Source organism: Heptranchias perlo, chromosome 14 (assembly GCF_035084215.1).
Source record: "Heptranchias perlo isolate sHepPer1 chromosome 14, sHepPer1.hap1, whole genome shotgun sequence".
In the NCBI taxonomy this organism is placed as follows: domain Eukaryota; kingdom Metazoa; phylum Chordata; class Chondrichthyes; order Hexanchiformes; family Hexanchidae; genus Heptranchias; species Heptranchias perlo.
This window is the reverse complement of record NC_090338.1, coordinates 24873416-24901347: the sequence shown is the minus strand read 5'-3', so window position 1 is coordinate 24901347 and position 27932 is coordinate 24873416. Positions and strand designations below refer to the sequence as shown.

The following is a 27932-nucleotide window of genomic DNA, read 5'->3' as shown; positions in this document are numbered from 1 at the left end:
GTTTAAAGTCTCATCCGAAAACAGACACCTTTGACAAAGCAGCGCTCGCTCAATACTGTACAGGAATGTCAGCCTAGATTATGAGCTCAAACCTCAGCATGCCCTTGAGGTGTGTTCTGGTAATTAATTAGCCTGTTGAAAACAGTAGGCCATTAACTTTCAGTGAATGGTCAGTGATCACAAACTAGTTTTTTTTGTCTTTTCCATCAATTAAATTGCTTGGAATTTTCCACTTTGTCCCTTTGTGTATTCACCATTTGTAAAGAAATAACCCAATCCAGGCCCAAAATGATCTGAGCTGGATAAGCAAAGGAACCAGAAAAGTCCTGATTTGGCCATTATGAAATCTGAATTCTGTTTGGCTCACATGTCGACTGTTGGGTACTTTAAACATAACCTTGTACTTTCAGCAATATGACCTCTTGTACATTCTTGGTTGCACATTCCTATAATGAAGAATTTAACAAACTAAGTTGCATCTTAAAACATTGGAAGAAGTGACACCACATGTTGATCCACGGTAAGTGACTTCATTTGCAAACAAGTTTTTAATATTTAAAAGGATGGGACAGGGTTGGTAGAAGTCGACTTTCCAGCAGTTGAGGGGTCAAGGACAAATGGGCAGAAATACAAGATTAAATATAAGAGATTTAGAACAGAGAGCAGGAGAAACTTCTTTCACAGAGAGTTGTGAAAATGTGGAATTCATTTCCAGCTTAGTGGTTGAGGCAGAAACTATAGGGTTGATTTTAACCCAGAGTGGATTTCGGGCAGTTGGGGGGTGGGACAATGTGAAACACATTTGATAGCCTAAGTTTCAGGCCAGGGGATATTTTAAATCCAGGGCCTCATTTAAATGTCGGCAGTCCACTTCCAGCCTGGGATGAGCAGGATGAGGGCACAGAGCGGCTGCCAGTAGGGGAAGTTTGGGTGAACCTCGGCCATCGGCCGGCTTACAGGTAAGTGGCAGGATGGTGGTTTGGGAGGGTCTTTCAGGAGGGAATGGGGGGAATCTGGGGCAAGGGGTGGCTGCGATTTTCCTTGTGGGCCCTGGAGGAGCACTCCTGCTCCTCCTGGCCCCACAACAGGAAGTTCCCACCAGCTGCCGACCTCATTCAGTCTGGTGGTATTGCCACGATGGCTTCCCACTCAGGCCCCCGTTAAAATGCAATCGAGGTACTATCGATATTAGGGGACCCCGAATAGCATTTATGTATGTGGCTTCCACCTTAGTCCAGCATGTGCCTTACTTGCCACCAAAACCATCGCCGTTAATATTGGAGATCAACAGGAACAGAGCGGGAAATGAAGCTGCTCCATTGTAATTGCTCACCCACTCCTGCCCAGTGGGGAATGTTAAAATTCCCCTATGTCAACATTCAAGATTAGATTGGATGAAGGAAAAGGGATTGAAGGGATATGGGAACAGGATAGGCAAATATGATTAGAACTATTTGCTCACATGGAGGGTAAACGCAACCATGGACTGGTTTGGACGAATGACCTGTTTCCATGTCGTAACTTCTATGTATTTCTGTATAAGTCCAGCTGTCACCATCCATGGTGCATTAGAAGAGATATCTTATGGGTAGGACACTTTATTTGGATTACAGGAGCTGTTGGTGTTGTCAAAAAATTGATACCACAAAAAAATGTAGTAAATTACTGACCATTTCTGCTTATTTATATAAAGTAACACCTGGGCTCCAAAAATCCATTGCTAACTATGCTGGGACCCTGATATGACAGATCCCAGCCTAGCGTTGAAATTCCCAGGATGGCCTGTTGGAGGCAGAAACTTTGCCAGCCCCAAATATGGCCCTTAATGCAAAAGGACTCCAGGGGTGAGGTCTCTGAATGTCGGATTTCCTGTGTCCCAGGTCTTCAGTGAGAGCCAGCGAATGGACAGAGCAAGCCAACTTGCTGACCTAAGGGCAAATGTAAGGATCACCTGGAGATCCAGGCCAGGATTGTGGGGATCAATTTTTAAAAAAATTTTAAGTAGCCCATTTGTAAAGAACATGCAGGGGGCACCCACAACTTGTGTCCAGGGAGCCCCAACATCTTCCCCCACCCGGGCACTTACGCCGGACATTCTGGTTTGAGTTATACGATGGTCGCCCTAGATGTACCCCTAGCGGTGCGGAATGCCTGCCATTTGTAGCAATCAGTAATGAGGGAGCCTCCCCTTACATTAGAAATTAATAGATGCTCTCACTAGGCGCAATCTTGGCACAACTGTCAGGATTGCTGGCCCGTAGATTTTTGGGGACCAGTGTATATGTCATATTTTCATGAACATTCTTACATCCTCTGAATATAAGCAAGATATTTGTTTATAGTACTGAAGATTTTTTTAAATCTAAAAAGGCAGGTATAGAATAAGAAATACATTAACATGAACTATAAATATACACGGAATAAAAGATAGCAGTTCACTAATGGCTACTCTTATTTGGCTCAACCATGGTCTGTGTCTATGCTTTAAAATTCAGCTAAAATCTACTCATAGGGTTCTGACGAAAGGTCATTGACCTGAAACGTTAACCCGACCTCCCTCTCTTCACAGATGCTGCCTGACCTGCTGAATATTTCCAGCACATTCTATTTTTTTATTTCAGATTTCCACCATCTGCAGTATTTTGCTTTTTGAAGTTTACTCATGCCAAGTATTACAATCCACATTAAGGAAAAAAAGTAACAATTCACCCATGCCTGGTACTGGTACAGTACAGCTTATATACATCTCAGAGTTAACTCCTAGCACATGCCAGGTAGCAGGTAAAAGTTTACTGATTCAAGTACTACATGCCTCACCTTTGTCTCAGAGTCAATTCCTATATATGCAAAGTACTCAGCAAGTAAAATATGCCATTCATTGGCACCTAAGACTTTACAACTATGTTTCTCAGTGCCAACCTGTGTACAGCACGTATATGATATAAAATGAGTACAATGCAAAACAAATCTGTGTTTACATTGAAATGGTGCTCAAAACTTGACTTGGGGCTTTCTAGATGTGTACTTGTTTACATGCAAACAGGTAACATCTTCTAAGGCTGTTTGGTGCATAATCTCCATGTCAGAAATCCTAACAGACGGCTACACACTTCAATTGCTGCTGGAAGATATGAATAGGCATAATTACTGTCACATATCTGTATAAGTTGACGCAGCATGTGATCATCACCAGCTGCCCGAGCTACAGCTGGGAATCTCCGATCTGATGACAGTCTGTTGGACCGATTCCGCTTCACAATTTCAGATAGCACTGCTTGGTTTCCTTTGCAGCAGTAGTCCATCTGTATTGACTGTACTAAAGGGAGCTTCGCATGAGCAGATCCAGATTAGAAAACCATCTGCAGAGATTAAGTAAACAGTCAATGCAGATAGAACTGTTTGTGCGAGGAAAAACTGCAATGAATAATTGTACACGCTCACAGAGCTGAAGTGATCATTTGTCACACTACTTATCTTCAGTCAGAATGACGGCTCATTGGCATGGAGTTGATTTTGTCTGATTCTATGTAGGTTATGTGGATAACTTCAACAAGAATAGCAAAAGCTTCCATTTTCCGCTATCACAAGGCATAATGAAAACTATTAAAACACACTCGAGCCTAACAGGACTGGGCCACAACTACATCTGTGTCAACACCAATGGGCTCGTTTAATGATTGACTCATATCTTCCTCTCTGCAACAAATCACACTCTGTCTCACAATCACAGTCTTCTTTGGTGTTCTAAGTCATCTAACTTGGGCGGCCTTTGAGAATGCTTTGCTATTACTTTCACTCTTCTGATCCTTCTATCCTTGCCAGCGAAATAACTGCTGTTCCTGTTGGGCTCTGTTGTTATGATGGCATGGAAGGTTTCACACCTCATTTTCTTTCCCCCTTCCATCAAAGCTGGTACTGTATCTTGGTTCAGTCGTGCTTGCCATTCTGCTATCTCTTATACCAATTCTGCCCATCGCACCTGGCTTCCTGGGGTCGATTGGGGATGGGGCTGGAAAGTGGAATTGAGGTCGAAGGTCAGCCATGATCTTATTGAATGGCGAAGCAGGCTCGAGGGGCCTTATGGCCTGCCCCTACTTCTTGGGTTCTTACATTTCTGATCAGTCTGAGGCATCCCGAACCAGCTCTGTTTCTCTGCACACCTCTGCAAATTCACCATCAGAGCTTTAAATGCAACATTACATTAAGAGTCAACTGTTGCCTGCCTGCCACTCCAGCAGGTGTTCTTTCTGGTCCCTTGCCAACGCCACCTCTCATAACATCTCTGCACATCTTTTTGGCTCACTTTTCTCCTCCATCTCTAATCTAGATAATCTTGCTAAAGAGTCTGCCTCCATTGCTTCATTTTGTTCTATATCAAGTCTTTGACTAGGTCTGGCATTGTAAACGTATTACCATCATATGATCAAACTGGTTTGCACCGACCAGCCTGCCAGCATGAATTGGGTGCAGGGAACGGTCTCTGCTCTGGAATGGGTAGACCCAAGGCCCACCCGATATTAGTCCTCATTTACCAGAGACCAGCGAGCTGCGGACACTTGCTGGGTGTTCCCAGGCAGCTCGCCGGCGAAGAGGTATTCAATTTTGGGCTGCTGCATCGCTAGCATTGGCCATCGGGTAGGAACTGGGAGAGGGAAGGCTACAATTGGCAGAGGGAGGAAGGCAGTGATTGGGAGAGGATGGGGCGATCGGGAGATGGAGAGAGCCAGCAACAGTCTTTGGCACTGCAGTGGAGCCGGAAGGAGCACTCCTGATCACTGGCCCCCTGCCTCTTCCGACTGTTGCCCCCTTCCCTTTCCCAATTGTTGCCCCCCTCTCCTGATCGCTGCCCCCTTCCCTCTCCTGATCGCTGCCTCATTCCCTCTCTTGATCGCTGCCCCCTCCCTCTCCTGATTGCAGCCCCCCTCCCTCTCATGATCGCTGCCCCCCTCCCTCTCATGATCGCTGCCCCACTCCCTCTCTTGAACACTGCCCCCCTCCCTCTCCTGATCGCTGCCCCCTCCCTCTCCTGATCACTGCCCCCTTCTCTCTTCTGATCGCTGCCCCCCTCCCTCTCCTGATAGCTGCCCCCCTCCCTCACCTGATCGCTGCCTTTTCTCTTTGTAGATCCTGACAGACCTGATGAGTATTTCCAGTATAGTGTGGTTTTCTTTGTTTACATTTCCCATTATGTGAAGGGGAGAAATTTGCAGGGCTATAGGGAAAGGCCAGGCGAGTGGGGCTAATTGAATAGCTCTTTCAAAGAGCCGGCTCCGGCACGATGGGCTGAATGGCCTCCTTCGGTGCTGTCTCATTGTATAATTCTATGGTTCTATGGGGGGTGAAATTGAGCCGTGCAGCGCCCATTTTGTAAGTGCTACGCGGACTCCTAAGCCCCGAAGATGGGGTCCAAGCGCACACTTCCGGCATGAAGAGCGCAGGATGCCATCTTGGTAAAGGCGTTTGCGCACGCACAACTACCGAATGCCGGCAGCATGTAGAGTAGGGAGATTATGACGTAAATCAGTGTGCAATGCTGATCTGAAACAGCCGGCGGCATTTTGGAACTCCCCGCTCCAGCCAACGCACTGTCCTAACCTCACTCAGCTGAACAGGACTTAAACAGCATGAAGGGCCCCCCCACCAGCACTATTTAAAGGGATCATGCAGGATTTACAGGTTAATTGCTGGATTAGCTATTCTGGCTGCTGGTACAATCGTATGTGTTTTTGGAAGTTTCTTATACTTGGGAGAAAGTTGCAATATTCTATAGAGACTGGTCTTGCAGTACTGTTAGTGGCATTTAAAATAGTGTGCTGACCAAAGCTGCTTCCAGACAAAGACATCCTCTGGGAATTGGACATGACTAGGAGCATGCAGAGTGGCCACACAGAGCTGGACAAGCTGCCAGAAAAGGGAGGAGGTGAAGGATGAAGTGGAAGAAGAGGCAGGGGGCCAACAAGGTAGACAAGGCTTTGTCTACCAGGGCTCTGCATGATCAGATGATTAATGAGCAACACCAGTAACCTCAACGACCCCACCCCATGCATCAACAGTCCCACACTCCTTACCTTTCCTCTCCTACATGACCATCAAATCGTCCTCCTTATGATTACACATTGCTTCCTCTCTCAGCTCATCGCAGAAATGAAAACCAACACCAAATACCAATTCATAACCACATTTATAAATTTACATATCAAATGATTCGGTTAAACTGATACTATTCACTCTTGTGCATTCCATTAGTGCCTGTCATTCGTATGCATTTACCTTTCCAAGTCCTCCTACGAGGTGCATCCGCAGTGGCTGTAACATGGGTGGTGGAAGGCTGCTGACCTTCAATTGAGAAGAGTGCAGATGGCCATGGAGGATGACCTCGAGCAGCTCTGGGCCGGGAGGGCCCGGCTTCAGACTGCACCATCTCATAAGAACGTAAGAACATAAGAAATAGGGGCAGGAGTAGGTCATACGGCCCCTCGAGCCTGCTCCAACATTCAATAAGATCATGGCTGATCTTTGACCTCAGCTCCACTTTCCCGCCCAATCCCCATATTCTTTTATTCCCTTAGAGTCCAAAAATCTATCGATCTCAGTCTTGAATATACCCAACGACTGAGCATCCACAGCCCTCTAGGGTAGAGAATTCCAAAAAAATCATAAACCTCTGATTGAAGAAATTTCTCTTCATCTCAGTCCTAAATGGCCAACTTCTTACCTTGAGATTATGCCCCCTAGTTCTAGACTCTTCAACAGGGGCAAACAGCCTCACAGCATCTACCCTGTCAAGCCCTCTCAGAATTTTGTATGTTTCAATGAGATCTCCTCTCACTCTTCTAAACTCCAGAGAGTATAGGCCCATTCTACTCAACCTCTCCTCATAGGACAACCCTCTCATCCCAGGAATTAATCTAGTGAACTTTTGTTGCACCACCTCCAAGGCAAGTATATCCTTCCTTAGATAAGGAGACCAAAACTGTATGCAGAACATTCATTTTGCTTACAGCTTTGAAAGGTACATCTGATAGTCATGTAAGATAGAAGGGACATAGGTTCAAACTAGTAATAGCAAGTTTAGGTCTAGTCTTGCGCCCTCTTGAATATAAAAGATTAAGGGGTGATCTAATTGAGGGGTTTAAAATGATCAAAAAAGTTGATGGGGTAGATAGAGAGAAACAATTTCCTCTGGTGGGGGAGTCCAGAACAAAGGGGCATAACCTTAAAATTAGAGCTAGGTCATTCATGGTGATGTCAGAAAACGCTTCTTCACATAAAGGGTAGTGGAAATCTGGAACTCTCTCCCCCAAAAAAACTCTTGAGGCTTGGTCAATTAAAAATGTTAAAAGTGAGATTGATAGATTTTTGTTAGACAAGGGTATTAGGGATCACAGAACCAAGGCGGGTGGATAGAGTTAAGATCCTGATCAACCATGATCTAATTGAATGGCAGAACAGGCTCGAAGGGCTGAATGGCCTACTCCTATTCCTATGATCCTATTAGGAAGTTCTTCACACAAAGAGTGATCAATACATGAAATTGACTTCTGGATAGTGTAGTGGAGGTAAATATCCTGAAATCATTTAAGAAACAATTCAATGCCAAAACAGGAGGACTTTAGGGTCTTTCTGTATGGATGGATGGATGAACTAAGATGGGTCAAATGGCCTTTCTCATCCATAATTATAATTACCTTGTGATCTAGTTCCTAACATTAACATGATGGTATTGATTCTTCAATAAGTGAAGACATATGAACTTTAATGGTGACAAGTGACTGGACGACAAAAGTAATTTATTGGATGCAAAGTACTTTAGGATGTCCTGAGTGTGTGTTGAGGTACCCTGTATATAAATGCAATTCCTTTCCTTCTCATTTCTTCATAAAATGAATCTAAGCTTCCCTCGACAATGAATAGTTTCACAGGCAGAGGAGCTTGAATGATCTTTTCTGTATCTCTGATCTCTCTAATTAGATATTGCTCGTCTGACAGATTGCCACATTTCCTAACTTTTGATTGACTGGCACCTTCATTAACTTCTGATTGGCTGGAATACCTCAGCAAAACCTGTGCCAAGAATTGAGCAATCTCCTGCAAACCATTTTAAGTTGAATGTATGACTTAAACTGACCTTTTTTAAGATTCCACGTGTTACTTTTTAAGATTTTATAAAGGATGTTAGAAGAACTGAAAGTAAAATATTTATGAGATACAGATTAGTGCTATATTTTCTCACACTCTTACAGGAGTTCATTGTCAAGGAAAACTTGTAATATATTATTAATCACTTTATTATTCTATCTTTACTGGTGTGTGTCTCTGTCTAACTTAATCATTAAAACTTTTATGAAACTTTAAATAAATAGACTGTTGGAAGGCAATTATTCAGGTTAATCCAATGGAAAAATGAAACAATGCAACTTTTGAATCATAAATTAAAATGCTGTTTATAGAAACTTAATGATTTTTTAATATATATGCGAATATTATGAACATGAAATATGTCTGTTTTTCTCTGCTTTTTTTATTATAACATTATGCCCCGCCTTCAGTGCTAAGCTTCTGCACAGGTGGGACTCTCCCTTTTGCTGCTTCCTCTCCCACATGGAGATGCTGCAGCCCCTGCTCACTACCTGTGTGCAAAGCACAGCTCAGATCGGAAACACAACAGGGATCGAACCCTCGTCCATCTCACACCACGGCACTAAGCACCAACAACAACAACTTGCATTTATGTAGCGTCTTTAATGTAGTAAAACTTCCCAAGGTGCTTCACAGGAGCGTTAACAAACAAAAACTTGACACCGAGCCACATAAGGAGATATTAGGACAGGTAACCAAAAGCTTGGTCAAAGAGGTAGGGTATAAGGAGCAACTTAAAGGAGGGTAGAGAGGCAGAGAGGTTTAGGGAGGGAATTCCGGAGCGTAGGGCCTAGGCAGCTGAAGGCATGGCCGCCTATAATAGTGCAATGGAAATTGGAGATGAGCAAGAGGCCAGAATTGGAGTAACGCAGAGAACTCGGAGTGTTGTGAGGTTGGAAGAGGTCACAGTGATAGGGAGGGGTGAGGCCATGAAGGGATTTGAACACAAGGATGATTATTAATTCCTCTCCTCTGACATCAGTTGCACTGGTATTAGAGACGGGGGAAATTGTTTTCATAGAATCATAGAATCATTACAATGCAGAAGGAGGCCATTCGGCCCATCAAGCCTGTGCTGGCTCTTTGTAAGAGCAATCCAGTTCGTCCCATTCCCCCACTTTTTCCCTTCAAATGTTTATTCAAATCCTTTTTGAAAGCTACGATTGAATCTGCCTCCACCATCTTTTCAGGCAATGCATTCTAGATCATAACTACTCACTACATAAAAAAGTTTTTCCTCCTGTCACCTTAGGTTCTTTTGCCAATCACCTTAAACCTGTGTCCTCTGGTTCTTGACCCTTCCGTCAATGGGAACAGATTCTCTTTATTTACTTTATCTGAACCCTTCATGATTTTGAACACTTTGATCAAATCTCCTCTCAACCTTCTCTGCTTAAAGGAGAACAACCCCAGCTTCTCCAGTCTATCCATGTAACTGAAGTCTCTCATCCGTGGAACCATTCTAGTAAATCTTTTCTCCACCCTCTCCAAGGCCTTCACATCCTTCCTAAAGTGCGATGCCCAGAATTGGACATAATGGGCTTGATTTTGAAACAAAAGTGCAGATGCTTTGGGGGCGGGGGGGGGGGGGGGGGGGGGCAAAGAAAATTGTGTTTTTCAGGAGCGGGCAGAAATCCCAGCTCCAATACGCCTAAGAACATGCACAATCCAGAATCATCTGAGTGCACACGCCATTCCTGAACCCATAAGTCCCGCGACAATTAAAGCCAGAGGGACGATATTTAAAGCAGCAATTGAAGTATTTAAACCAGATAAAAAAATCCAAACATGCAATTAGCTATGAAGGCAAGCGATTTGAACACTGTCTCAATGTGTTTCCCATGCTGCGTGAAACACGCCATGGGAAACAAGTTATGTTTCAGCCGGCAGCCAGTTGGACATTCAAATCCCTGTTTGACAGATGGGAGTAAAAGGTCACTCAGGGCACTCAGTTCTCTCAGACAAACTTTTGGCTGGGAGTTCTTTGTGTTTAGACTGAAAATTCTTGGCTTCCACTCAGAGTTGTTCTGTTTACACATATTACCAATTTTTCGGACCCCCTCACACTGACACCATCAGGATGGGAGGGCGTGATGGCTGCATTCACCAGTACATCCGAGGAAGAGGAACATCACCATCCACATCATGCACTTCCGCCACTTGTAGCTCTACAACACAATGCTGAACCACAGGCACCTGCACAAGAGCACAAAGGGGAATAACAGAAGGAGCAACATCGCAGGAGGCACTCCCCTCATCAGAGACTCTACAGACTGAGGCTCAGCTTCCTGGACCTCTTTGAGGAGCAGTGCATACGGAGGCTGAGAGTGAGTCACCAAATGGTCACAGATATCTGCAGCCTCCTTCATGCCGAGCTGTTCCCGGTTGGGCCTCATTACCCGTTGCAGTTAAAGTGACCATTGCCCTCAACTTCTTCGCATCTGAATCATTCCAAGGTGCCACCGGTGACATTGCTGGGGTCTCTCAGTCATCTGCACACAAGTGCATAAGGCAGGTCACGCATATAGCAATCCGAGCACCTCCACACGAGCCAGGACTGTTCATCAACAGAAAGGGTTTTCACTCCATCAACGCTCAGCTCGTTTGTGGCCACCACAAAAAATTCCTTCACGTGTGCGCCAGATTCCCTGGCAGCTGCCACGATTCATTAATTCTGAGGGAATCCAACATCCCGGTCCTCTTCCGCGCATCGAACACCCTTCAGGGCTGACTCCTCGGGGACAAGGTATACCCACTGCACACAAGGCTGTTGACACCTCTGAGGAACCCCATCAGCGAGCACCAGTGTCGATACAGCGACAGCCACATTGCCACCAGGTCTATAATTGAACGTGCGATAGGGCTGCACAAGTTGAGATTTGGGTACCTCAATCATTCTGGGGGAACGCTTCAGTACGCACCAGTGAGAGTGGGTCGCATTATTGTAGTGAGTTGTGTCCTGCACAACCTGGCACAATAGAGAGGGGTACCGGTTGATGAAGCCCCATTCCCTCATCCAGCATCCACATCTGCCATCCACATTGAGGAGGAGCAGGAGCAGGAGGAGGAGGAGGAGTAGGAGGAGGACAACGAACCCATGTGCAGAGCAACGGCTCACCTGGTTGCTCATGAGGCCAGGGAGTCACTCCTATGTGAACGTTTCTCGTAAGACCAGAAAGTGAGAAGAGTCCAGTTCTCACACCAACTGGAAAGACCAGCTCCAAAACCGGACTGCTTAGATGCTTTCAGCCTACGCCCTCTTGGTTTTGGAGCCCGTGAGGCCCCCTCCAAAGACTGCTCCACCTGCACCTGTGCAGGGGCAGACTCGGTCACCTGGAGAAGAGGCAGCATTGTGGGTACTGGTTGAGAGGGGGGCAACGGGTAAGACGTGGGACCGCTTTGAATGGAGTCCCCACTTCCATGTCTCCTTTCGCCATCGTCCCTCTCCTGGACCAGGCCCACATCACTCTTACCACCCTGCTGAAGAACAGTTAGGAGGACATGTATGATGCCTTGGAAGCCCAGTTGTAAAGTATCTGTCTGCCTGTTTAAGGTGGCAGAATTTTGTTTAACCTGAGCCCGAACGGCCATTGTCAGGGCCTGAATGGACCCATTTGTGAGCCGTGCTTGATGCTCAAAGGAGGCTAGCCTTATCTCCATCACAGACATGCCCGCACTTTCCTGCAACACTATCTCAGACATTTCAGCAATTACGTGCGACACTATCTCAGACAGTTGCTCACGTTCCTGCGACACTATCTCAGAGATTCCCTCACGTACCTGTGCCATCATTCCATTCATGCAGGAGTTGGACTCCTCCATCCTCTGGGCTATTGTGGAGAGTGCGCGTGGCACCTGTTCCAGTACCTCACAAATGTGCTGCTGTCCCTCCATCATTCTCCTTTTAAAAGATGGCCCCCGGGGTTCAGCATCTGCATCCAGCTGAGCAGAGCCTGAAGAGGAGTGCGGCGCCCGACGCGGACTCCCTACAGCTGCCCCCACCACCAGTGTCTGCTTGTGCTCACTGTGTGTGGTGACTCACACAGTGAGTCACCACACCAGGTGCTATCCCAACTAACTGACTACTAGGACCCAACGAGGTGTGAGTATCTGCGCTAGTGGATGGCTCGCTAGGAAGTGACGGTGCGCCATTAGAGGCCGGAAGCTTCTCTGAGGAATCGCCCTCTGCCGTCACTGCGGTCATTGAAGGGCCTGTGAGAGAACAGAAGACAACATTAAGCATCAGCACAGATGTTTCATGTGTGTTCAACATGCCAATCATTCTTAACATCAATTCATATTCTGTGTGATGAATGTTAAAGTTGTGCCACCAGACGTTTGTGGGGTGCCAGTCTCGGCGTCCCCGACGGACAGGCACTCGAGGGTGCGGCTGATCTCCAGGGCCTCGCCCTCCACCTCTGTAAGGACCACTATTTGTTGTGGCCCCCCTCCAGTCCTCGCCCTCTCATGTGCATTTTGCACTCTCTTCTAGAAGGGGAGAAAGTACAGACGTGTGAGTGAGTGATGGTGAGGTGGCTAGCCGAGGAATGTATTGCTTTGGGTGAGGCTGACCGTGAAAGAGATGCATCAGAGGGTGAGTATCAGACAGAGACATCACATCGGATCAGGATTGGGGTGAGTGGCAGTGGTGGGGTCACGAATGGGGAGGTGATGGAGTGCTCAGGAAGTGCAGGTAAGTCGAGGATGAGCCTTAAGTGGGTGTGAGGAGTGATATGATGGAGTAGTCTTGGCAGTGCAGAATGAGTTGGGGGGGGGGGGGTGAGGGGGGTGATGTGGAACACGGAATGTAGGAGAATCATTGAAACGCTTACTGCACTGGACCCTGGTGCGGGATATATTGCTCCTGCTGGTGACGTCCTCTACCACCTCGAGCCAGGCCTTCTTGGAGCACTTCTTTCTGTCGGCCGGGCAAAATAGTTCCCTCCTCCTCATCACTCTGACTAGTAGCACCTGAAGTGAGGCATCGCTGAATCTTGGAGCAGCCTTGCCCCTGTGCTGCACCATTGGATCTTCTTGCTCTTTGCTCCAGCAAAATCCATTGGAGCAATGGCCCTTTAAATTTAGATGCTCCAGCTTACAGCCTGTCTTGTGGATGCGCAGTCCACCCACTGCACAGCTTTCCGACGGCAAACCCGGAATCAGGACTAATGGCCATCAATTAAGTTGCGATTGCGTGGGGAAAGGTAAGTTTTTATTATTCGGATTTGCCGCGCGCCCATTGACCCATTCTCCGCTGCCATCCGACCGCCCTTTTAAAATCGAGTCCAATACTCCAGTTGTGGCCTAACCAATGTTTTATACAGGTTCAACATAACTTCCTTGCTTTTGTACTCTGTGCCTCTATTTACAAAGCCCACGTCCCATATGCTTCTTTAACTGCTTTCTCAACCTGTCCTGCCACCTTCAAACATTTGTGCACATATACCCCCAGGTCTCTCTGTTCCTGCACCCCATTTAGACTTGTACCATTTAGTTTATATTGCCTCTCCTCGTTCTTCCTGCCAAAATGTATCACTTCGCACCTCTCTGCATTAAATTCCATCAGCCACGTGTCCACCCATTCCATCAGCCTGCCTATGTCCTTCTGAAGTCTATTACTATCCTCCTCACTGTTTACTACATTCCCAAGTTTTGTGTCATCTGCAAATTTTGAAATTGTGCTGAGTATACCCAAATCCAAGTCATTAATATATAGTGATCCTAGTACTGACCCTTGGGGGACACCAATGTATACCTTCCTCCAGTCCAAAAAACAACCGTTCACCACTACTCCTGTCACCTGGCCAATTTCATATCCATGCTGCCACTGCCCATTTCATTCCGTGGGCTTCAATTTTGCTGACAAGCCTATTATGTGGCACTTTATCAAACACCTTTGCAATGTCCATATACACAATATCAACCGCATTGCCCTCATTGTAGAATCATAGAAAGTTACTTCACAGAAGAAGGCCATTCGGCCCATTGTGTCCATCCCGGCCGAAGAAGAGCTTTCCAGCTTTATCCCACTTTCCAGCACTTGGTCCGTAGCCCTGCAGGTTACAGCACTTCAAGTGCACATCCAACTACTTTTTAAATGAGTTGAGGGTTTCTGCCTCTACCACCCTTTCAGGCAGTGAGTTCCAGACCCCCACCACCCTCTGGGTGAAAAAATTTCTCCTCAGCTCCCCTCTAATCCTTCTACCAATTACTTGAATTCTATGCCCCCGGTTACTGACCCCTCTGCTAAGGGAAATTGGTCCTCCCTATCCACTCTATCTAGTCCCGTCATAATTTTATATACCTCAATTATATCTTCACTCAGCCTCCTTTGTTCCAAAGAAAACAACCCCAGCCTATCCAATCTTTTCTCATAGCTAAAATTCTCCAGCCCTGGCAACATCCTCATAAATCTCCTCTTTCCTGTAATGTGGTGATCAGAACTGTACGCGATACTCAAGCTGTGGCCTAACCAATGTTTTATACATAGTTCTAGCATAACTTCCCTGCTCTTATATTCTATGCCTCAGCTAATAAAGGAATGTATCCCATATGCCTTTTTAACCACCTTATCTACCTGTCCTGCTACCTTCAGGGATCTGTGGACGTGCACTCCAAGGTGTCTCTGTTCCTCTACACCTCTCACTATATTCCCATTTATTGTGCACTCCCTTGCCTTGTTTGCCCTCCCCAAATGCATTACCTCACACTTCTCTGGATTGAATTCCATTTGCCACTTTTCTGCCCACCCGACCAGTCCATTGATATCTTCCTGCAGTCTACAGCTTTCCTCCTCACTATCAACCACACGGCCAATTTTTGTATCATATGCAAACTTCTCGATCAAGCCCCCCACATTCAAGTCCAGATCATTAATATATACCACAAAAAGCAAAGGACCCAGTACTGAGCCTTGCATCCTTCCAGTTGCAAAAACACCTGTCAACCAATACCCTTTGCTTCCTGCCACTGAGCCAATTTTGGATCCAACTTGCCACTTTTTCTTGGATCCCATGGGCTTTTACTTTTTTACCAGTCTGCCATGTGGAACCTTGTCAAAAGCCTTGCTAAAATCCATGTACTCTATATCAAATGCGTGACCCTCATCGACCCTCCATGTTACCTCCTCAAAAAATTCAATCAAGTTAGTCAGACACGACTTTCCCTTAACACTGTCCTTGACTGACTGTCCTTGACCCGTGTCTTTCTAAATGACGATTTATGCTGTCCCTCAGAATTGATTCTAATAATTTGCCCACCACTGAGGTTAGACTGACTGGCCTCTATCTTTTTCTCCCTTTTTAAACAACAGTAGAACGTTAGAAGTCCTCCAATCCTCCAGCACCACGCCTGTAGCCAGGGAGAATTGGAAAATGATGGTCGGAGCCTCTGCTATTTCCTCCCTTGCTTCTCTTAACAGCCTGTGATACATTTCATCCAGGCCTGGCAATTTGTCTACTTTCAAAGATGCTAAACCCCTTAATACTTCCTCTCTCACTATGTTTATCCCATTTAATATTTCACACTCCTCCTCCTTAACTACAATGTCTGCATCGTCCCTCTCTTTTGTGACGACAGATGCAAAGTATTCATTAAGAATCATACCCACATCTTCTGCCTCCACCTGTAGGTTACCTTTTTGGTCTCTAATAGGCCCTAGTCTTTCCTTAGTTATCCTCATGCTCTTTATGTATTTATAAAACATTTTTGGGTTTTCCTTAATTTTACTTGCCAGTATTTTTTCATGCCCTCTCTTTGCTTTCCTAATTTCCTTTTTAATTTCACCCCTGCATTTTCTACATTCCTTTAGGCTTTCTGCAGTATTGAGCTCTCTCTGTATTTGACATAAGCTTCCCTTTTTTGCCTTATTTTACCCTGTATGCACCTTGTCATCCAGGGGGCTCTAGATTTGGCAGTCCCACTCTTTTTTTTGTCGGAACATGTTTACTCTGAACCCCTTGAATCTCCCCCTTGAATTCCTCCCACTGCTCTGACACTGATTTACCTTAAAATAGCTGTTTCCAGTCCACTTTTGCTAAATCATCTCTCAGCTTAATAAAATTGGCCTTTCCCCAATTTAAAACTTTTATTCCTGTTCTATCTTTGTCCTTTTCCATAACTATGCTAAATCTGACTGAATTATGGGGCTCGATTTTAGGGTCGGGTTTCCTGCGGTTTTCCAGCGGGGGGCCCCTGAAAATCCCGATATGAGGTCACGTGACCGGATCGCGCCGCGATCCCGACCACTTCCGGGTTCCCCGATGACGTGCGGGGCTGCATGCGTGGCCCCCGCTGGTGGGAATCCCGCAGGCAATTAAAGCCAGCGGGGTTCCACTTGAGAGTACTTACCTTGCTTGTTGAGGTCAGTTAATGAGCTGAATCAGCTGTCAAAAGAGGAAGTGTGGGATTTCACCTGCATCGCAGGGTGTTTCCCACACTGGGGGAAACAGTCTCTCTCCAACCAGGCGTGTTGCAGCCAGCAGCCTGTGGCAGGTGCCAAGGTGCACCCCACGGGGAAGAGCCCTCACCCACGCAGGAGGCCACCGCGTCACATAGGGCAACCCCTGCCCCCCACCACCCCCCGCCAAGCCAGAGGACAGACCAACACGAAACCGCAGCCCCAGTCCGAGGAACCACCCACCTACCCTGCACAACCCCTCAGACCAACACCTGCCAGATGGGTGGTGCGTGGACACCCTCGGAGGACGAACAGCATGACCAGCCCCAGCAGCTTCGCAGTCCACGCCGGCCGCCGCAGAGACGTGGAGCCCCCCAACACGGGATTCTTGCACGCCCACCTGCACAGCAGGAGGGAGGGCTACCGCAGAGAGAGACGCATCGCAGAGGGCACTACCCTCGCCACAGGGTCCACAGACCGAGGCGCAGCTCCCCGGACCTCTCCGAGCAGCAGTGCACACGGAGGCGCAGATTCACTCGACATGTAGTCGTAGAGATCTGCAGGCTCTTTCATGCCGAGCGGCTCCTGGCTGGCCCCAGCACCAACTGCTTACCTGTCGCAGTCAAAGTCACCACTGCCCTCCACAACTTCTCCTCCGCATCCTTCCAGGGTGCAGCCGGCTACACCTCGGATGTCTCTCAGTCGTCTGCGCAGAAGAGCCCTGCAAATACACCTGCACCTACTCTGCAGTAACACGATGGGTGGCATCAGTGGTGGGTCCTCATAGTGATACCCAGGAGCGGGCATTATTGGACACAACAGACAGGATTCGCGGAGACATGGCAGTGGTGGTGCCAATATAATGTGTGCTGTTTGTTGCTCTGAAATTTAATATAGGTAACACCCATGGCAAACCCTCCGACACCCTTGTGCACCCACTTCATGCTCACGAAACATTTGCCTTACGCTGCCTACTGCACATATGTGATGCATGCCCTGTGGCTGCAGCACAGGTGGTGGCAGGTTGAGTGAGGCTGGCCGTGAGGGAGATGCACGAGAGGGTGCGTATGGGATAGAGCCATGAGATTGTATGAGGATTGGGTCGCGTGTTAGTGGCAGGATGAGTACTGGCGAGGTGAGTAGGTGGAGGTAAGATGTGGATGGAGTTTGAGTGGGTATGAGGGGTGATGTGACAGAGTAGTGTTGGCGGTGCCGAAGGAGATGTGGGGTTGGGGCAGTGTTGTGGCAGATGGAGTGCAGGGGATAGACTTCGTGTTCTCACTGTGGCTGACCTACTGAGGTCATTGCAGCGCCTCCTGCACTGTATGCAGGTGGGCGATATGTTGGTTGCGCAGGTGACGCCCTCTGCCACCTCGAGCCAGGCCTTCTAGGTGGCAGAGGCTGGCCGCCTCCTCCCGCTCGCCGGGTGGAAGATCTCTGTCCTCCCCCTCCTCCGCACCCCATCTGATGATACCTGGGGTGAGGCATCATTAAAATGGGAGCAGCCTTCCCCCTGGGCTGCTCCATGCTGAAATTTGTTCCATTGGTTGCAGCATCTGTCAGTGGAGGACTGCCCCTTTAACTAGAGAGCCTCCAGCTGACAGATCGTACTGCGCATGCACAGCCCGCCCGACGCGCAGACCAGCAGCGTGGACCCCGGAGGAGCAGGTAATTAATTCCTATTAATGTGTTGCCTGCTACGATCGCGCGGGCAACCCACTAATTTCACCGAGCGTGTTGACCACGCTCCCGAAACCCAACCCGCCGGAAACCCGCAGGCCTGGTAAAATCGAGCCCATGATCACTACCACCAAAATGTTCTCCCACTGATACTCCTTCCACCTGCCAGCTTCATTCCCTAAAACTAAATCCAGAATCGCCCCCCCTCCCCCCTCTTGTTGGGCTTGCTACGTACTGGCTAAAAAAGTTCTTCTGAATGCAATTTAAGAATTCTGCGCCCTCCATACCTTTTGCACTGATTGTATCCCAGTTAATATTAGGGTAGTTGAAATCCCCTACTATTACTGCCCTATTGTTTTTGCACTTCTCAGAAATTTACCTTCATATTTGTTCTTCTATCTCCCTCTGACTGTTTGGGGGATTATAATACACTCCCAGCAGTGTGACTGCCCCTTTTTTGTTCTTTAGCTCAACCCATATGGCCTCATTCTAACATATCATCCCTCCTCACAACCGTAATTGTTTCTTTAACCAATATTGCCGTCCCCCTCCTTTTTTATTCCCCTCTTTATCTCGTCTAAAAACCCTGCTACCAAGAATGTTGAGCTGCCATTCCTGCCCCTCTTTAAGCTATGTTTCATCAACCCTCTCTGTTACCTCATCAAAAAACTTGATCGAGTTAGTTAAACACAATTTGCCTTTAACAAATCCGTGCTGGCTTTCCTTTATTAATCCACACTTGTCCAAGTGACTATTAATTTTGTCCCAGATTATCATTTCTGAAAGCTTCCCTACCACCGAGGTTAAACTGACTGGCCTGTAGTTGCCAGGTTTATCCTTACACCCTTTTTTGAACAAGGGTGTAACATTTGCAATTCTCCAGTCCTCTGGCACCATCCCCATATCTAAGGAGGATTGGAAGATCATGGCCAGCAGCTCTATAATTTCCACCTTTACTTCCCTCAGCAACTAGGATGTTTCCTGTTTTACCAGGTCGTAGCCATGATCTGGAAGTGAGTGAAATGAAAAACAAATTCTGATGGCAACCATACCTTGGATTAGCACCAAGGAAGAAATCTAGGCCAGTGCTTCCTATTGGATTATTAAATGGGCCTTACACGCATGTTTTGAAAAGTAGCCATTTTGTTATCAATTTGGAGAAATCGTGATCTAAGCGTAATCCTAATTCCGGCACAAAATGCCTTTTATCAAGATTCAAGCATACTTAGACCCACTGCTTATCCTGGAACTCCCTTCCTAACAGCACTGTAGGAGAACCTTCACCACATGGACTGCAGCGGTTCAAGAAGGCGGCTCACCATCACCTTCTCAAGGGCAATTAGGGATGGGCAATAAATGCCGGCCTCGCCAGCGACACCCACATCCCATGAACGAATAAAAAATATATATATTTCTCTTGGAATTCAGATTCTAATTGCAGACTTTTGCTAACATCTGTCGTTGAGGTTGCAGTTGTCTTGTCTCAACAATCAGTGGGGTGTAATTGATTGGTGAGTAATTAAATTCCATTTTAATGACTTAAAAATCTCTGTTCCTATTCCAAGAACTTTCCTGCTAAAATGGCACTATCTCATTTACATTGAAAGGACTGGCAGTGCTGACAATGCAAGTCTGACAGTAACCATGTCATCTGCATTACAAACTGGCGGAGTGGTATGAAATAGGACGCAGAATAATTGAGGAAGCTTTTTCTGATTATCTGACTGTGCAGTTTTAAATTGACCACGTGTAATTTAGTGGCTTATTACCAAATGAATTCAGGATCATACCTACATGTGTATATCCATACATGTTCAAGCATACATTATTGCATCTACTGATGCATATATACATGGTAGCATATACCTATACATGCAGTTGCAGAAAAGATGATATGCGTCCATTATGCATGCATAAACACTCACATTCATGGGGGAAGATTTTCTCTGTGCTAACAAACCGTAAACCTGTTTATTAAGAATGGCTTGATCAGTTTGTTACACATAGCACACAGAGCAAATCCTTCCCCCATATACATATGTGCATACATATACATACTTGAAGATAATTACAGAACTGTGCATATGTATATACAAACATATATAATTTATATATATATCATGTGATATTTGGATATCCTGCGTGGTTGCTCATGGTGAATCAGAGAATACTTTGTTTGATAATGACAGGTAAATTATACCTAAGGAAGATGTAATATATTATTATGCAATAGAAGAAACAAATCCACTCTTGTGTGCACTATGGATATGTTTTTCAGAACTTCTGAAAAGCAATAAAAATAACAAAGACCCCCATTGAGAAAGGAAATGCAGAAAATCCCTTAGTGCATGGACATCATTTATCATTTATCCCTTTTTGGCTGAGAAGAAGTATTTTTCTCCCCTTTTGAAAGGATTCCCGTGGGTTGCTTGCAAAAATGAATTATTAAAACAATATTAAAAATGAGAAACATTTGACCGAAATTACTTTGTACTCAGAAAGGAAAGGATTTTTTTTTTTGTGTGGGGGGTGCGGTTACGAATAAAGCTTTATACAACACACATTGCATGAAATGGAAGTAAAGTGAAAACATCAAATCTAGAATTGTGAAAGCATGTTTGATGTGGACTTAGTTTTGCCTGTAAAGAGAAAAATGATAAGTTGTCGTAAAGTTTAAGCAATAAAGGAGAATAAAATTTACATTTGTGGAAAAAAGAATAATGGTGGCAAGGCCCTGGAATGTCTGTATTGTTCCAAGTCAAGCAAGAAAGAAGCACATGGGGATGTCTGCTGGAATTATAGTCATCTACTTGGGAGAAGCAATACTGCATATGTGTAGTTGGTAATTATTAGGATTGTTACATCAGGCATCTGTAAATAAGCAATAAACTGGCCAGAATGTTCAGAGGACCAGTAGGTCCATCGTCGTGTTTGTGGGAAAGAGAGAGAAAGCTGTTGGAACCAAATTAATGAGATTTTGTGTGATTTTTTTTCACAAATTATTTCTTAGTCTATGTATTTTTATGTTATAATTTCTATTTATACTGACATGGGGAATCAACATGGCTGCCCTCTTTTCCCTTGCTCTGCTCCTCCTTTTAAGCTGTTCATCTGTAACATCTGTCAGTCCCGACCAACGGTCATAGACCTGAAGCATTAATCTAACCTTTTTCCTTTCTCCACAAATGCTGCCTGACCTGTTGAGTCTTTCCGGCATTTTCTTTTTATTAATTTCAGATTTCCAGCATCTGCGGTATTTTACTGTTGGTAATGGGCTCCCAGTCTCAGCTCCATCATCGGTAATCTATTGTCATGGTGATGAGCTGCAGGCAGTGACTAAAAAAAAAGTGTTGATGCAAATTGCAAGAGATATACTTTGCATTTTTAAACATATTTGTGCCCTGAATAGATTACCGATATAAACATCTAACAACAACAGCACAGCATATTGCAGTGAAAAAAATCCTTTTCATTTCTAGTAACTTTCTGTAATTTCTTGTTCTATTCAGACTAAAAGCCCTAAGACTAAAGGACACTTTCTAGTCAATTAGAGCCACCTGACAAACAGCCAGGTGCCATAATGTTTGTTCGTGCGCGCGTATCTGTATGTGGTGTTTTTGGGAAGTTTCAATACATTGTTTAATGGACCTGAGTCTTCTGTATGGAAACTATCTGTACCTTAACAAAAGTAATCTCTGTCAGAGAAACCTGCAAATCCTCAATGCTGAAAATGCAGTACTTTAAACGTAAAGTAGTATCCACCTTCCTGATAGGAGAAATGAATTTCAGTTCCCTGCCCAGTTCCTCTTTAGGTCAGAGTCACTGGAGAGTGATGCAATTGATGTCAGAAACGGGCTCAAGTCAGTGAGTGACGTTGCAGAATCAGCATGGATTCAGGGTGTAGTTTCAATCATTTTGTAATTGACATTGACCAGGCACTGAGTTGCTTTGCACTGCTGCGTATTGCTATCTGGTCTGAAATGCTATGTATAATTCCATGTGTCTGTCGGTTACTATTCGCTGCTGTGCTACTCGGCACTGCTGTACGCTCACCCTGAAACTGAATTACAAAATGACTGATTGCTTTAAATTGGTCTCAAGCAACATAAAAGATGACCGGTGCTGGCAGTAGAAATGTCATGCTGGTTACTGTAGGAAATGCTCTTCTGAAGGTAGGGTTAAGAAGGTTGGGCTTCAACCCAGATGTATCTCAATCATTTGACACAATGAAGAAAAGACTCTGAGCTATTTTTAGGAGCAGAAACACTACAGGTAACCATCAAATTTCACGTTACATTAAACACAGAGTGATTTTATTATAAAACCAGCAGGAGAAGAACCACAAGTCTCATAAACTTCCAGTGACTCTTTAGTTAATCCACCATTAAGGTTTGAATAGTTTAAGATAAGAATTTTTCATTATTCAGATAGATAATCCTACTCCACATGAAAATTTCTTATATATACAGTCACACTGAATAATTTTGCATCATAATGAATCATTTTTGTCACATGGATTAAGAGAATTCAGGCCTATAGTTAACTAGAGTTTTACTAATATTGTATTGAATTTTCTTAATATCATTCAGTCCCTTCTGGAAACTTGCTACATATTAATAACATAAGTAATTAAACAGCTTTCATCAAAAACAGCTGTTAATATCTTCCCAATTTACAACAACTAACACATTAAAGAACAGAGTTGTTGGAACAACATTGTTCCTACACAGATATGTTGAGGTAAGCCGGCTTATTAATTTAATACTATCATGTAGATAAATGCATATTAAAATTATGAAATTATAAACAGATTTAAAAAATAAACATACATTCAGTAGATCACATACAATTAATATTAATTTGTGACCCACAAATACTATCATAGGAACATAGGAACAGGAGTAGGCTATTCAGCCCCTCGACATGGCTGATCTGCATCTTAGCTCCATCTACCTGCCTTGGTTCCGTGACCTTTAATACCGTTGCATAACAAAAATCTATCAATCTCAGTTTTGAAATTTTCAATTGACCAACCTCAACAGCTTTTTGTGGGAGAGAGTTTCAAATTTCCACTACCCTTTGTGTAAAGAAGTGCTTTCTGACATCACCCCTGAATGACCTAGATCTAATTTTAAGGTTATGCCCCCTTGTTCTGGACTCCCCCATCAGAGGAAATAGTTTCTCTCTAATCCTTTAATAATCTTAAACACCTCAAATAGATCATCCCTTAGTCTTCTATACTCAAGGGAATACAAGCCTAGTCTATGCAACCTGTCGTCGTAATTTAACTCTTTTTAGCCCCGGTATCCCCCTGTGTCTGCTAGAGTGCATGATGAAAGGAAATTCTAACCTGATGGTATAAATTATTATGGAGAGGCTTGTGCCACAGAAAAGAAAGAAGAAACAACTTGCATTTATATAACACCTTATGTTATCTCTCAGAAATGTCTCAAAACACTTCATGTGCAATAAATTCCTTTGAAGTGCAGCCATTTTGCACACAGCAACATTCCACACACAACAATAAGAAGAGCAGTTAATCTGTTTTCAGTGATGTTAGTTCAGGGAAGAATGTTGGCCTAGATTCTGGGAGAACTCTCTGATCTTCTCCAATAGATTTATGAACAACTGAAACAGAGGGAATCTCAGATTAATGTCTGATCCAAAGAATGGCACCTGCAACACTGCCTCAGTTCTGCACTGGAGTGTCAGCCTAGATTATCAAATCCTGGATTGGGGATTGGACTCTTGTGAGTTGGATCTTAGGATCATTTACATTTATTTCAGAGACTTTTATATCAGATGGACATTTGCTCTACCCAGAACTGACCTTAAAATACCTCATAGATAAAATTGTTAGGCTACAGGGTAGGAGAAATAGTGAGCAGCAACATCTTATTGTCCCATTAATTAGTGGTTTACAAGTAGCAGTGAGACATTACAAGGTGCATAACATAGGACAAGCAGTTAACAGTTTATTCAAAATGCAGCCATATGTAGTTGACTATGTCTTCAGTTTGAGCAGAATGACTCATGATGCTGAACAGAAGGTTAAATTACAGACTGATTGAAATGGCTAGCAGTGCCCTCTGGTGGTTCTGCTATTGGGGTTATCCAAGCAAATTGACTGAACGAAGAGCTACTGACATATTTTAAGAGAATATCTGACCTTGAAGACCATCAATTATTCAGCATACAGAGCAAAGTTGTTGGAAGATTTAATAGAGGATCTCAATAAATGTTTTGTACTTTGTTCTGGCCAATATTTATCCCTCAACGAACATCACTAAAAAACAGATTATCTGGTCATTATTACATTGCTGTTTGTGGGACCTTGTTGTGCCCAAATTGGCTGCCGCGTTTCCTACATTACAACAGTGATTACATTTCAAAAGTACTTCATTGGCTGGGAAGCTCTTTGGGACGTCCTGAAAGGTGCTATATAAATGCAAGTTCTTTCTTTTTCAATATTGAATTGAACCTTAGATTAAGTTCCATGAACTATATCTGGTTTCCTATTGGCTTGTGAAGCTACCCCATTCATACTAAGGTATAATTGGAAAATAGAAAAAAAAAATCCTCTTTATTTTTCATTAGCCAATTGCCATGCAGCAGAGGTAGGCAGAGGACGAGACCTGAGGCACAGATGGGTGAGCTTGCTATGGGAGTTTAGGAACTATTGGGTAGTACCAGGTAGTCACAATTTATATGTTGAATCCATATGCCATTTTCTCCTCAGAAAACCTGGATTGGTTTAGGTCTTGGGCTAAAAGTTCACCAGATTTCATTTGAAAAAATGTCCGATTCATCCAAATTTCTGATACTCAATTTGTAAACTAAATGAGGTATCAAACACTGTTCTTTGTATGGGAACTTTCATATGAGGTGAACTCTAACATGACCCATACCATAACTGACCTGGAAGTGTTCCCATATTCGAAAAACAGGTAATATTGTCTACTGGGATTAAGGTGAAAAAACACAGTAAGAGGCAGTGTCTTGTTTTCCCATTCATCACCCATTAATAGATTTGGATGATTTTAAAATGGGAGAATTCTAAGATAGTACAGAAGGAATTCATTAATAAGCATTATCCATGGGGATGTAACCTGCTATTACCAAGCTAAATATGGAGTAGGCTATCATAATCAAGTCCACTCTTCTGAATGACTTCGACTGTACTGAGTCTAGGAACAAGTGATGAGTTTCATCTGCCATCTGAAAATAGGCCTCTAATTTTCCACCACTGATCAATAGATGATGCTTTGTAGACAATAATGTTATCAATGATGATGATGAGCATTTTTGACTTTAAATTTGACTACCTGTATGCAGAACACTTGTTAGTTTACTAGGCTAACAGTTGGTAGATATTATTAAATTGGTAATTAAAAGACATTATAAACACAATATTAAGTAGCAGCTCATTTACAACAAGTTCCTGTCAAGGAGGGGAAGACTGATCCACAAACACAGGGCAGTACATGGCATTGCATTAATCACTGTGATTAATCAGAGATGCTGGAATTCAAAGTTTAGTCTTATCAGGCTGAAGCTTCAAGGTGCAGTCTGACCATCTGTTCATTAAAAGATACTTATGCTTGCATTATATTGAAAAAAAATGAGATAGATTTTCAACCTGCCGCCTCGGTGCAAAACTAGCATTGTGGATCAGCGGCCCATTATAGAAAGCATCTGATTTTCATTTCCATTCGATAAATGTATAAAATGCTTTGTTAAGGCAGCAGTATACCCCAACTCATTGAAGAGAATGAAACCCAGTGAAGAACACAGGGGAAATTCTTAAACGCGGCAGGATCGCAGTGGAGAAGGAGGGAAAATTCGGGCTGTGAGGCCAATCACTGCCTCACCATCCCAATTGAGATTCCACCCTCCCCCCATCCCTAAGGACCACCACTGGCTGCTCCTTCCTGGCCTGCTGCATGTAAATGGTGTCAGGGGGATGGGGCCTGAGTCCCCAGAGGATTTGCTTCCCATTCGTCCCGTTTACCGCTGCTCCTGGTGCTCCCATGTGGAAGATCATGGTAGGCCCTGGGAAGTGGCTGTACAGGTCCTGAGTTTACCACTATAGTGGCCTCCCCTTCTTCTAGGTTGGGCCCAGCACTTTCCTGCTGCAGGCCTCAGTCTCAGTGGGAATATTGCTGCCATTCTGCCCCTTTGAGATCCCTCGTTGCCTTTTCTGGTGCTGCAGCAACATCCCGTTGACGGTGTAATCCTGGCGGGAGCCTGCTCTGCAAATAGAATGAACCCCAAACCAGGAAAATGGGTCAAGGTTGGGGTGGATCTCGAGGGGAAGATGGAAATCCTAAGCAGCCAGAACTCTGTCCCGAACAGGAGGATTTACTTCGCCCTTACATATCATCTGCTTTAGTCAACTCACTAAAGTACATGATTGTCATTCACGTGAAGAAAATGAAGGTGAAGACAGTAGTCATATTTTGGCATTTAAAGGTGCTGTGGCTTGACTGGGAAATGTAACGGGAGATGCATAGCAAAGCTGCCTCACTAGTGCAACGCATATCACAGCAGGTTACCCTAAGCGAGTGTTTATCCACAAGCATGATCCAAATTAATCACCGCTTTAATTGAGTTCATTTATTTTTATAATTCATTTCTTTGATATTATTCGGCGCCAAAGAATTTTGCTGGAACAAAAATTGACAAAGAACTATGTGATCCATTTGCTTTTCAAGTCCCTTTTATAATTATCTTTACCAAGACAATTGTAGCAATTGGAATATAAACTCTAGTCATCTGTAATGTTGATCACAAAACGCGTCATACATGAATTTTCTAGAATTACTGGTTTAATGCTGCACAGATTGTGTGCAATAGTGAGTTGTTAAGAATTGGAATTCTGAAATTATCTGGAGAAAAGACATTCTTATTATGTTCTTAGATAATTAATGTGAGCAACAGCTGTTTAGTTAAGATTCAATGCAAATTGAGATTTGGCTTGATCAAAGAGCTTCTTGATTAAGGTAAAGTTTTGACATCTGTAGTTTCCTAGTCATTTTTTTTTACAATGAGTAAGCAAAGAGAGTTTATAAAAAGCAATGACAACCCAATTAGTTCACACCAGCAGTCAACCAAAGACTACTCAACTGTCGGTTTATTTTCTTCTTTGTTGAAAGGTATTTATCCTTGTCACGATTTCACTGTTGTTTTTCCTGGTCTAGTATATTGCCAATATATTTGGCCAATCATCAGAAGATTCACTGCTGCTCATATTGCATAACTCAATAGCTGAGTGTGACAGAGCTGAGAAATTACGGCCCCTAAGTTCTTGGGGCTAGGGATGGTTATGTGACGAACGATTACCAATTGGGGATGAAATTTGAGGTGGAATCCAGATCTGCCAAGGTTCCCTCCCTTTTCAGACCTGTCACAAATCATGGTATGTTTTGGCGTGGATACATTATGTACTGACTCACAAATGTGTGGGTGTATTACCATGTGATGTAAATGAGGACAATAGAACATGGCTTCCTCAGTTACTTCCTTAGCAACGCTGGACACCGGGGATGCTGAAGAGCCCTGAGCACCCAGCATTCTTAGAGCCATTGACTGTAACTTTTTAAAAAATGCCCAACTGCCTTCAGCATTGCCAAAACCAGTAAAAGAAAGTAGAGCAGCACTCTTATTCTCCCAGATCTCTGCAAGACTGCACATGTTGCAGCAAAGTGCCACGGTG

The 27932-nt window shown here is 44.4% G+C and overlaps 1 protein-coding gene across 2 annotated transcripts in view; it reads left to right on the top strand.

Moving 5' to 3' along the window:
- The first annotated feature begins 257 nt into the window (after window positions 1-257).
- Window positions 258-27932, top strand: part of LOC137332085 (uncharacterized) — a 94088-nt gene continuing 66413 nt past the window's right edge. For both annotated transcript variants that reach the window (XM_067995806.1, XM_067995805.1), the window contains exon 1: window positions 258-520. The gene's annotated coding sequence lies outside the window, so the exon portion shown is untranslated. The remainder of the gene's footprint in view (window positions 521-27932) is intronic.